Source organism: Amblyraja radiata, chromosome 8 (genome assembly GCF_010909765.2).
Source record: "Amblyraja radiata isolate CabotCenter1 chromosome 8, sAmbRad1.1.pri, whole genome shotgun sequence".
In the NCBI taxonomy this organism is placed as follows: domain Eukaryota; kingdom Metazoa; phylum Chordata; class Chondrichthyes; order Rajiformes; family Rajidae; genus Amblyraja; species Amblyraja radiata.
In genome coordinates, this window is record NC_045963.1 from 13,879,884 (window position 1) to 13,892,804 (window position 12,921).

A 12,921-nucleotide genomic window follows, 5' to 3' on the forward strand; every position below is an offset into this window, starting at 1 on the left:
GAATTAACAATAATTAACAATACTAATATAGAAATATAAATGGAAACTAATTTGAATTATATAATGGGCAAAATGTAATAATGTGTTAAAAAGACTGACTAGCTCGTATATAGAGCGAGACAGTTAAGCAGGGATAAAGAAATAATAAATAACAAATTTTAGAACTAATGTAGATAATACTGAAAGTTTAAGTGCTATGTAGTTCGTGTGGGGAAGGGAGGAGACTCAGGCACCTGGCATAATTCCAGGAGCCTGATTCTGGTTAACCCTTTCAACCAACAGCTTACTATTATCAAAGGTATAACTAATTATAAATAATTAGTAGATGAAAGTGTTAGATATATAAATTTCACAGTTGCTGAACACAAGATCTGATAAGTCTGAATGAAATATATATATATATATATATATATATATATATATATATATAGTGTAATTGGGTGAAATATAACTGATTTTGAAATGGTACCGCCCTCCTAGGTTTAGAGTAATAAAGGGAGCGGAGCTAATTGTACAACATCAACTTCGGAAGTCGAATAGATGTCGAATCCCACAGTCGGGTGGGACACTCACTACAGTGTCGAATACTCCAGACACTGTAATTTTACTTGTTCAATTTTTTTTTAATCACAATATGTCACTACTATGTGTTTTTTTTTCAAGGACAATCACAAAAGGAAGTTAGTAATATAAATGCCCCCCAAATATCCAGTCCTGAGGTATGGATGCACCGTAATAAATAAGGGTATTAAAATCAGCGAAAATGCAAGATGATAAACAAAAGAAAATGGGAGGAACCACACTGTGTAGCTGGAATATAAGGGGTATTAATGAACCAATTAAAAGGGGCAAAATACTAGCTCAGTTGAAATCATACAACACGGACATTACTTTTCTACAAGAAACGCATCTTAAACATCAAGATCAGATGAGATTGAGGGCGAATTGGATAGGCCAAACATTTCACTCCTCACATACTTCGAAATCCAGAGGCACCGCAATTATTATTCGCAAAGGAATACCATTCAAATCAAAGAACATTATATCAGATAAGGAAGGGAGATATCTTATAGTTACAGGAGAGATCCATGCTACGCCAATCACTTTGGTAAATATATATGCGCCCAATTTTGATAATCCTCAATTTTTCAATAAAATCTTGAATACAATCGCAGAATTTAACTACCAAAATGTTATAATTGGAGGAGACTTCAACTGTGTTTTAGATCCGTACTTAGATAAATCGATGCAAAAACAAAGAGGTAATATGAAATCTAAAACTAGTGAACTCTTAAATACATATATAAAAAATACAAATATAGCAGACGTTTGGAGGGTAGCTAATGTAACACCACTTTTTAAACTTTTTTCACACAGAGAGTGGTGAATCTCTGGAATTCTCTCCCGCAGAAGGTAGTTGAGGCCAGTTCATTGGCTATATTTAAGAGGGAGTTAGATGTGGCCCTTGTGGCTAAAGGGATCAGGGGGTATGGAGAGAAGGCAGGTACAGGATACTGAGTTGAATGATCAGCCATGATCATATTGAATGGCGGTGCAGGCTCGAAGGGCCGAATGGCCTACTCCTGCACCTATTTTCTATGTTTCTATGTTTCTATCTCTTGAAATTCCCCTTTAAAATAGCCACAGAAAAATTCAAATATTTGGGAATTGAAATTACTAGAAACTATCACGCTATGTTTAATGCCAATTATAGTCCCTTACTTAAGAAACTAAATAATCTAATCAAATTCTGGAAAACGCTCCCGATGTCTTTAATAGGTCGAATAAATGCTATAAAAATGATCTTTTTACCACAAATCCTATGTTTATTTAAATCAATACCTATATATCTTCCAAAAAAGTTTTTCAAAAAACTAGACTCAGACATTACAAATTTTATATGGGATTATAAATCCCACAGAATACAAAGAGCACACCTTAGTAAACCAAAAGAGATGGGTGGTCTAGCGCTCCCTAACTTTATGTACTATAATTGGGCAGTAAATATTAAAAATATGATTCACCTGCTGGACAACTCTGCCCAGCAGGTGGACTGGATTGTAATGGAGAGAGAGGACTGCTCTCCGTGTAATACAGGAGCGACTCTCCTCTCACCAATGAATCTGAATAACAAAAATTACAATAAAAATCCAATGATACATAGCACAATTAGAACTTGGAAACAAATAAAACAGAATCTAAAATTAAGAAATCTATCTCTTTTAATGCCAATAGTCAATAATCCGTCGTTTAAACCTTCAATTATAGATAAATCATTTACACAATGGGAAAGAATGGGAATCAAAACGCTCGGAGACTTGTATGAATTGGGAAAATTATTATCATTTCAACAATTACAACTGAAATATAATTTGAAAAATAATCAATATTTTAAATATCTTCAAATCCGTGACTATCTGAAAAAATACACAAAAGACTATCATAACATGCCCCCAGACTTATTGGATGAAGCCATGAAGACAAAGGCTGAATCAGCGAATCTAATATCATACTTATACAACATTATTTTAAATATAGAAATACCTACAACCGATGGTATTAGAAGAGACTGGGAACAAGAACTAGCTATAAAAATTTCAAAAGAGAGCTGGGATAAACACTTACTATATGTGCATAAATGCTCGATCAACGTACGACATACTCTAATTCAATTCAAAACTTTACATAGACTATATTATTCAAAAACTAAAATAAATAAACTTTTCCCCAATGTCTCACCCACTTGTGATAAATGTCAGTGACAAGAAGCTACCATAGCGCACTCTTTTGTTTTTTGTATAAAAATCCAAAAATTCTGGAACAAAATATTTGAAATCTTCACAAAATTAATTAAAATAAAACTTGTACCAAAAGCAGAATGGATCATTTTTGGAATATCGGAAGGTAACCCCGAACTAAACGTGTTTCAAAAGAACTTACTTAATTACGGGCTAATAATGGGAAAAAAGCTTATACTCAAATTCTGGAAAAACGCTCCAATACCAACAATAAAAATGTGGATTTCAAACATGTTCGAAACACTACACCTGGAAGAGATGAGACTCCTCCTAGCAGGCAAAGCAGACCACTTCCAAAAGACGTGGTCTGCATTTATGGAACTATTACAAGCATAAGGTGCAATAGTAATTTAAAAAATAAATGGTACCAGGATCTGGTAACGGGGGGTAAAAAAACAAAACACGGTTGGTATATCCTTTTTTGCGGAGTTTTGTGTTATAATAGAGCGATTGTTTCTCCTTTTTTTTCTTCTCTTTCTAGGGTCTATTTCCTTTCTTTACTTCCTTCTCTAACTTCTTCTCTAAGGGGCTTTCTTTTCCCAACACTTTCTTGCACCTTCACGACTCTTGCTCACTTTCCTTACTTCTTTTATTTCTACCTTTTTTAAAGCTCGAAAAACGAAGTGGTACAACAAATGTAATAAGATATATGTGATGTGTATTACTGTAATTTACTGTACTTCTAATAAAAAAAAATAAAAAAAAAAAAATAAAAAAAAAGCAGAAATGAGGGGGAAAAAATCGAACTCTTGAAATTATGGGAAGCCATCTTTAAACTTGATGCTATTGGCAGGGAATACCATTCTTGAAAGCACATGCCAGTAAATTGTGAATGTGGTGCCTGTGGTGTAGATGGGCACAGATCGTGATTGATGTGCCGAGTATCTCAGAATTGAATTACCTGACATGCAAACTTTCATGCAGTCAAATTCATTCTCAAAATTGTTCATAGAGAGCAGGACCTCAATTGGTATGTTTTATTTTAAAATGATGTTTAACATGTGTTTTAATTTCCATGTGTGAATGTAGGCATACTAATTTTATCAGGGAACTAAGAGTTAGCATGCACCACATAAATTGTGATAATCCTTGGAGTTTCAGAACTTTCTATATGCATTAATGAAGGGTTTAGATCCTTGTTAAAAACGCAAGTACTTTACAAATAGCTGACAGGAGAATCTTTTTATGTTAACAAAACGACATCACTGCTGAAATTGCTGCTAAGACCATAAAAGATCAAAGCCTCTTCTACCACAAACAATTTCTGCAGAACACCATATGCTGCAAAGAACCTGGATGACTCAGAAGGTGACCTTTGTAGTACAGAAGTACAGCATGTTGAGATATTGCAGAGCACACAGCTCATCTTTCAAGAGTGAAGAAGTAGGTAGTGGTATTATTGATCAAACTCGGACTTTGATTAATCCTTTTTATTCCATAGTAGTACAGAATGACCAACTCTATAAATTGCTTTTCTTATTGTATGAATTTTATATTCATAATGCTATGGAATATTTTGAATACACCTAATTCACATTGTATTGAAGAGAATATGAAGCTCTGAATAGTGCACTATTTTTCTCTTAAAACTATTAAGAAATTACAACACCTAAATTTGAAATCTAAGGAAAATATCTAAATATTAAAATTAATTTTTAATCAATCCCATGTTGCAATTCCTTCCAACCAATCCCATTTAAAATAAATTTGTATAATACGCTGCTTAAAAAAGGCTGCTGCAACTATCCAGAGGGACTGTAAGCTATTGATTGTCAACACATAAGGTTTTCACATACTTATCATTGAGAAAAAGGTTAAATTGCTCTGATGGCACCTGATTCCCTTACTAACTAAAAATGGTTCCATGGGGATAAATTCTATTTAAAAAAAGTGATTGGATGAAGAGTGATTTTTATTGCAGCAAAGTTAGCAATGCAATCTGAAACTATCTTGAAAGAAGATTCCCTTTAATGCGTTTTCCTTTCCCCTGACTCTCAGTATGAAGAAGGGTCTCGACCCGAAACGTCACCTAATTCTTTTTTCCAGATATGCCACCTGACCTGCTGAGTTACTCCAGCTTTTTGTGTTTCTCCTTTACTGCTAGTTCATTTTCGATCACTATTTCATATTAAACTCTTCATCTGACACTGTTTAAGATGACAGATAACTTCCTTTGGCAAGTCAGCAGACATAGTTAAGGGTACTATAAGCAGATCCATTTACCATTGTGTCACAAGTTCTTATAGAAATATGAAGAAATCAAGAAAATTACTGATTGAACAATTGATCAGGCAAATCATTACAAGAGGGATTGGGCGATGAGAAAAAAATAATAATACAAATGTTTGTTAAATTCATACATTTTAGTAATGAAAAAAATTGGCTTGCAACTAAAAACTAAAAAAAATGCCATTATAATTATTTAACATATGACCGCTGCTGCCTAACAAATCAAAACCATTTATCCTAGAAACGACATTATTGATTGATAGCTGGAGTTTAGTTTAGTTTAGAGATACAGCGCGGAAACAGGACCTTCGGCCCACCGAGTCCACACCGACCAGTGATCCCCGCACACTAACTCTATCCTACACACACCAGGGACAATTTACAATTATACCAAGCCAATTAACCTACAAACCTGTATGTCTTTTGAGTGTGGGAAGAAACCAGAGATCGCGGAGAAAATCCATGCAGCCACTCACTACCAATAGAAAATAGGTAGATCAGATAAAGTGAGCAAGTTCTCAGAGCTTATCACTGCATTGGGTCCCTGGTCACACATGGTAGTCAAGTAGCTGGATGGACAATCAAAGATCTAGTTTATTGAACCATGTATTTGAATGATGCTGGGTAACTGAAATCTAGAATGAAAACCCCCTGGTCTCAATCGTAATGGAGAAAGAAAATCTTCTGTACTTACTTGGTGTGGCCTACAAATCTCTCCAGACTTCACTTGCATGCCTGACATGATCACTCAGTTCACCAGGCAATTAGGTAAACAATGCGTTTGTAGTGACATCTACACCTTGTGAATACATGAGGAAAAATCATGATTTCACTAAATGTGATTGGAGCTGAACCTCCATTTTCATTCATTATTTTTCTGAACAAGGTGTTTCTTAAATCAAATTGTCTTGGCTCAGTGACATGATAGACATACATAAGGCCATTCTATTACATTTAAAAGTAGTGTGCAATTTGATCTTTTATTGTCATTAATATGGCTGTAGCTTCCTGTAGCTTCATTAGAATTATGACATGATCTTTTTGACAAAATGGACCTGAAAATAACTAATTTGCAGTGCTCATAAATGTAAGAATAAAAAATGTAATTCACCCATTAGTTACCTTAACAATTATACCTTTACCTTGCAATTACACCGAATACTTTTATATTAAAATTACAATACATTTACAGTTACACATAACACCTATCTGTTAAAAGATATTATGTGTAATCTCACTTCCATATGAATCTTAACAAAGAATATTTTTAACAATTACAAGCCTAAACTGGTAAGGCGCACCATGGTTTAGTTTAGAGATACGACGCAAAAACGGACCCTTCAGTCCACTGAGTCCGCGCCGACCAGCGATCCCTGTACACTAGCACTATCCTACACACTAGGGACAATTTACAATTTTTACTGAAGCCAAATTAATCTACAAACTTGTATGTCTTTGGAGAAACCGGAGCACCCCGAGAAAACCCACGCAGGTCACGGGGAAAATGTACAAACTCTGTGCAGACAGCACCCGTGGTCAGCATTGAACACGGGTCTCCAGCACCAGACAGCAGCAACTCTACCGCTGCACCATGAGGAAGAATTTTTCACTGACATACAAACTGCCTGATTTCTCCTGTCACCTGGGATTGGAGCATGCTCTTTCTTCCCATAGGCTGACAGACAGTCTTCTGTTGGGGGCTAGACTCGCTGTCTGTTCTACCTACCTGCCCCTCTTTATCTTTCCCAGACGAGGAGGGCCGAGCAACCTTCCCCTTGGCATCCAGGAGCTACCCTTGGGACAATGAACTTCGATGATACCTCCTGCCTAGGACTATTCCTAGATTACTTCAGTAGTTGGAAAGAATTAAAATCTAGTCAAATTAATTTAAATAATCCAAATAACAATGATTGAACAAATTAAAAATGTCAATTTAACCAAAATGAAAATACTAACAAATAATTAAAAAATTTAAATAAAGTGAAAGAATTGGAAAACTTAAATATTGCATGTGGTCAGGAATCCGGCCTTGTTTAATGGGATGGCCTTCTCTGCACCGGACTGCCATGGGACAACGCTGAAGTTTCAAATTCTGAAGAAGGGTGTCGACCCAGAAACGTCACCTATTCCTTTTCTCCAGAGATGCTGCCTCACCCGCTGAGTTACACAAGCATTTTGTGTCTACTTTGAAACCCTGCTTGGCTGCAGGGAGACCTTGTGTTGTTTGTCCGAAGGGTGGTTCTGGGCAATCCTCATCTATCACACTGCTGAGGACATTTCCAATGGTTCTGAATGACCCAAACGATAAGAAAACTGAAAAATTAGATAAACAATTAAGTGATTCAAATTGTAATTAAATAAACCTACCTAAAACACTCAAATAATTAAACATATGTGATTTACTCCATGTAGAGACAGGGAACTGCAGATGCTGATTTACACAAAGGGGCACAAAGTCCTGGAGTAACTCAGTGGGTCACACAGCATCTCTGGAGACCATCGATAGGTGACATTTCAGGTCTGAAGAAGGGTCCTGAACCGAAACGTCACCTATCCATATTCTCCAGACATGCTGGTTGACCTGCTGAATTATTCCAGCAATTTGTGTTTTATTTTGCTCTATTTTTGTTTTCCTTCCTTTCAGCTATAAAGTCAACAATCAAGCAAATAGTCTCTTTTAAAATAGAGAATGATGAAAATATGCAACAGGCCAGGCAGCATCTGTGGTAAGAGAAATTGATTAAATATTTCAGAGCAATGCAAATTTAGAAATAAGACAAGTTTTAAGATAGAAAGAGAAAAAAGGAAGTAGTAACGAGAACAAAATGGAAGGTCTACAATAGATCTGCATTGCAGACTGCCAGAAGATTTAGGGAGAAATAAACCAAAGTAAGTCACTCTACACTCGCCCTAAGAACCCAGATTTTGAGATGTTTGGGGAGATACCAAAAGTCTATAGAGAAAGTGGCTTCAACATATACGAGAAGCAGTAAGTATGGTGAGTAGCAGTAAGTACACTCTCTGTCCTGTCAGCCATGACATAGCCTTGCAGGACTTGAGTACTTTATTACAGGAATGGGTCAGAAAACGGGAAGATTAAACCAGATTAGTTTTATGTCATATACATATATCTCTGTGCAATGTAATTCCTTGTTTGAATGAAGCTCAGACTAAACTGTATGCACGCAGGAATTATAAATACAGGCAGTAAATAAATGACAAGTGTAAAACAGCACTGTGGAGCAAAGATTGTAGTGTAATCTGAAGTTGTGCAAAAAGAATGCCTAAGTACAGCAGTAGAGTAAGAGTATGTGGTAGCATTTCCAGAAATGGGATGGGGAACAGGTGATTGCTTCAGGAATCTGCTAGTCATGGGGAAGGAGCCATTTTTCAGTCTGGGCCTCTGGGTTTTCAATCTCTGGTATCTTCCCCCAGAAGGTAGAAGAGAGGCCACTTTCTCCAGTGTCAGGCGGTCAAGAGTAGAGCAGTTGCCAATCAGAATACTCTCCATAATGTATCTGTAGATGTTTAAGACAATCCTCGTGGGCATGCCAAATCTTTTTAGACGTCCAACAAAGTAAATCTGCAGATACAGGGACCAGGTTATGGTTGATGGTGATATGGATGTTCAGGGACTTGAAGTTGCCAGCCACCTCTACAGAAGCTCTGTTGAGAAGAACAGGGTTGTATTAACCTCTTCAAACCCTCCCTGTTCCCACTTCCTTACCACCTCTTTTGCCCTGCTCTTGTTAAAGGCAAGGTTGTTGTCTTTCCTGTACTCCATCTCATCTTTGTAAGTGATCCATCCGACAATAGTGGTATCATCAGTGAACTGAAAGATCGAGTTGGCACTGTCCTTGGCCACACGGTCATGTGTGTACAGGCATTAGAGAAAGGACTGAACACACAAGCTCGAGGAGCACCAGTGCTGAGGGGCAGGGCGGAGGAAATCTTTTGACCATTTCTACCTGACTGAGGACTGCCAGTCAAGAAATCCAGAAGCTGTTACAGTTGGAGGCCCCAAAGCCAAGGTCTAGTTCTTTAGCGATGCCTTTTTATTGTTATTTTTGCATTGAAGGTTGAGCAGTAGTCAATGAACAGCATCCTGACACCATTGTTCTAATTGTCACGGTGATCCAGAACTGAATGTAGTAAAAGGAAAATCGTGATCTGCAGAGACCTTTTCTTCCTGTATGTAGATTCCGAGGGATCTACTTTGGGAGTCTGGCATTGATTTATGCCACAACCAATCTTTCAAAGCACTTCATTGGACCACGGGAAAATAATGCCGGAGAAGTAGTGAAGGGGAACAAAGAAATGGCAGACAAACTGAACCTATTTTTTGCGTCAGTCCTCAGAGTGGAAGATACCAGCAAATATGGTTAGTTTAAGAAGGAACTGCAGATGCTGGAAAAAACGACGGTAGATAAAAATGCTGGAGAAACTCAGCGGGTGAGGCATTAAAAATTGTAAAAGCCGCGCGTGTGCAGATCGATCTCCTCTCCTGCCAGTCAGCGCAGCACGGATTGGTCTTTTCTCCTGTCACTCCCTGGGACGGTCCGCCCCTTCCTGCACCATCGCGTCTTTACTGGAGCTGAGGGACACTGTAAGTGGCCGGCAGAGGTCTCGAACCGGACACAATTTTCGGAGGGACTGGAAGCGGCCTGGCCTGGCCCGGCCCGGGGCGGAGTTGGAGATGTCGACAAACGGAAAGCGGAGAGTCCGATACTGGCGGAGGAGAGCCCACTGTGAGTCCCAAACTCACCACCATTGCAATGCCCCGCAGCTCCAGCCCCTTCCCCTCTGGTCCCCCTCGCTGGCTCCTGCCCCCCTCCCCGTGATACCCCCCTGTCCCCCATGGCTCTTCCCCCATCTTTTCTCCGAGCTCTCCCCCCCCCCCCCCTGCTCCCGCCCACACGCCGGCGCGGCCGTAGCTGCTGGTGCTTCCGGGCCGAACCAAGGCCTGGCTCTAAGGGCGCCGATGGCTGATGCTCCTCCGGGCCACGCAAGAAAGGAGAGGAGTGGCAACCCCGAGATCCTGGGGAGGGTGAGTGGGGGAGGAGAGGGGATAGAGGGAGTGGAGGGGAGTAGGGAGGGGAGAGGAGTTATGGAGGGAGGGAGGAAGGGAGTGACTGAGGGTAGGGGAAATGAGGGGGAGAGAGGTGAAGGAGAGATTGGGGAGGGGAGGAGGAGAGGGGAAAGAAGAGGGTAGGTGATGAGGAGGGGGAGAGAGTGCTAGGGATGAGGGGAAATGAGCTGTGCCTGTGCAGTTGGGGGCTATGTGTGAGTGGTGGAATATTGCGTTGGGGGACCAGGCTTCCTGTGTGATAGGGACCCAACAGGTCCCACTTAGTCTTGTCATGTTTATTCATGAAGCCATGGGGAGAAGGAAGACGAAGGCTGAAGAAAAATAACTGGCTGTCTACAGCCTGGATTTAACTATTTTCTTCCTGACTGCAATGACAAATGAAACTGGAGATCATCCATCGTCTTATTGCTGTTGAGCCTGCATTATTAATGCCAGTGAAAGAGTTTGCATGCTTGTGACTGAGTAGATAGGCCCGGGTACATTTTTGTCGAATTATGCATTTATTACTATGACAGCACAGTTTTTGGGATTATGTTATTGCTGAGCAGATGTTGCTTCAGCTACAGCAGGCCATGTTTGGTATTTTCTGAATGATTTTAATAGTTATAATCCAGTCCTGAAGGGGTTTTGTAGAATTTGTAAAATAGTCAACCAGTCAGCAAGTATGGTAAGTAGAGAAAATGCCAGTTTAAGTGTTGAAAGGTTTGTCCTATTTGTTAGATGAAGTGAAATGTGTTTAACTAACTATGTAGGAAGGAACTGCAGATGCTGGTTTAAATCAAAGATAGACACAAAATGCTGGAGTAACTCAACGGGACAGGCAGCATCTCTGGAGAGAAGGAATGGGTGATGTTTCAGGTCGAGACCCTTCTTAACACTAAAGTTACTACAGCACTGAAGTCTGAAGAAGGGTCTCTGCCCGGAACGTCACCCATTCCTTCTCTCCAGTGATGCTGCTTGTCCCGCTGAGTTATTCCAGCATTTTGTGCCTATCTTGTGTTTAACTAATTTATGACCCCTGACCCCATGAACAATGGTTAGCTAATGGCCTTCAAATGCAAACAAAACATGGGAAACACAGACACTACAGTCGACTAGCTTCATTACATTAGCATTGATTTTAGCAACATGCACATATCACAAATGTATCAGATAGAATTGTACATATCTGTTAAAGAAAACCGAACTCTCATTGTATGGATGAGGTGCCAGTTAGAAATACTACATTGGGAATTGAGCAGATCCCTGTTCTCTTGCGCTTCTACAACCTGCCAGTTTACACAATGTAAATGCATTAAGGTGACATTGGGACATCCTTAAACTGTGAAGTATGAGCTGTGAGTAAATTACCACCTTTCACTGTGTATGAACCGAAAAATTCCCTGAAAATTTGTGAAGCACTTGACTGGAGGTTAGACAAGGCACAGCCAAAGCTTTGCTTTATATACTGTAGTTCTTGAAATGAACAGTTTAAACAATTACTATCCAGACTTCACCTCTAAAATGCTTGTTAGAATCCATTTTCTTGGCATTGACAGCAAATTAGTCAATGACGAGGCAATACAAATATCTTCTAAAGTGAGAAGAATACAGTGAATCTGACAGGTTGACATGAAATGTATTTTAAGTGTTCAATTTCATTTTTTTTATTTCCAGCTTAATATTTTTTTTGCTTTGTTCATGCAGTAGTTTTAGTTTAGTTTAGAGATTCAACGCAGAAACAGGCCCTTCGGTCCACCAAGTACACACCGACCTGCGATCCCCGCACATTAACTCTATCCTCCACATGCTAGGAACAATTTACACTTATACCAAACCAATTTACCTACAAATCTGTACAGCTTTGGAGTGTGGGAAGAAACCGAAGATCTCGGAGAAAACCCACGCGGTCACGGGGAGAACGTACAAACTCCGTACAGACAAGCACCCATGGTCGGGATCGAACCCGGGTCTCTGGCGTTGCAAGCGCTGTAAGGCAACAACTCTACCGCTGCGCCATCATGCCGCTTAAATTAAATACATTTTCCTCTAGTTTTAACCAATACAACCCTGTTTCTGTAATGCTAACGTTACTTTCTGGGTGGTGCTGGCAGGGCTGACATTTGTTGCTAATCTCTAGTTATCTTTGAGATGGTGATCTTGGGTGTTTGTCAGCCGTGTGTGAGAGGCAACAATGCTTTTTTGTCCCAACCGACTTTACTTTGCTGGATGTCGGAAACCACATTCAAAGTTAAAAGGAGTTCCTGTCACCTGGCGCATTTGTCCATTCTTATACTTATTATCATGTCTGGCAATTTCTGGCAATTTTCCAGTCCATTTTAAAAATTGACCCCAATGTCTCTTTGGCTGCAACACTAGGGATGTCCTGACTCCTTTTCGTCCCTTCAATTTATTCAGAGATTAAATCAAAAAATATAACAAGTAGCTGAGTTTGGCATAGTTTCCAATATCACCGTTCGATATCATATTTTAGATGAGTTACAGAATAACTATTAAGCGGAGATAAATTTATTGGTTTGTCATATGAACCGAATGGGAAGCAATACAACCATTCCTAGCCAAGGCACAGCATCATATGGATACATAGCACAGATGGAACCATAATACAAATGCTGGCTTTTTGAAAATATTATCTAATTATTTCTACTTCTTTCTCTTTCCCAGCAACCTGCAGATTCCACCTTTGTCGTTATATATCCAATTTTCTAGGTAAATAAAAAAACAAAGCTTTTTCAATCATTTTCAGTAAGTCCATTCCACAGCAATAATAACTCGCATGCAAGAAAAATCTTTCTCAATTGCCTT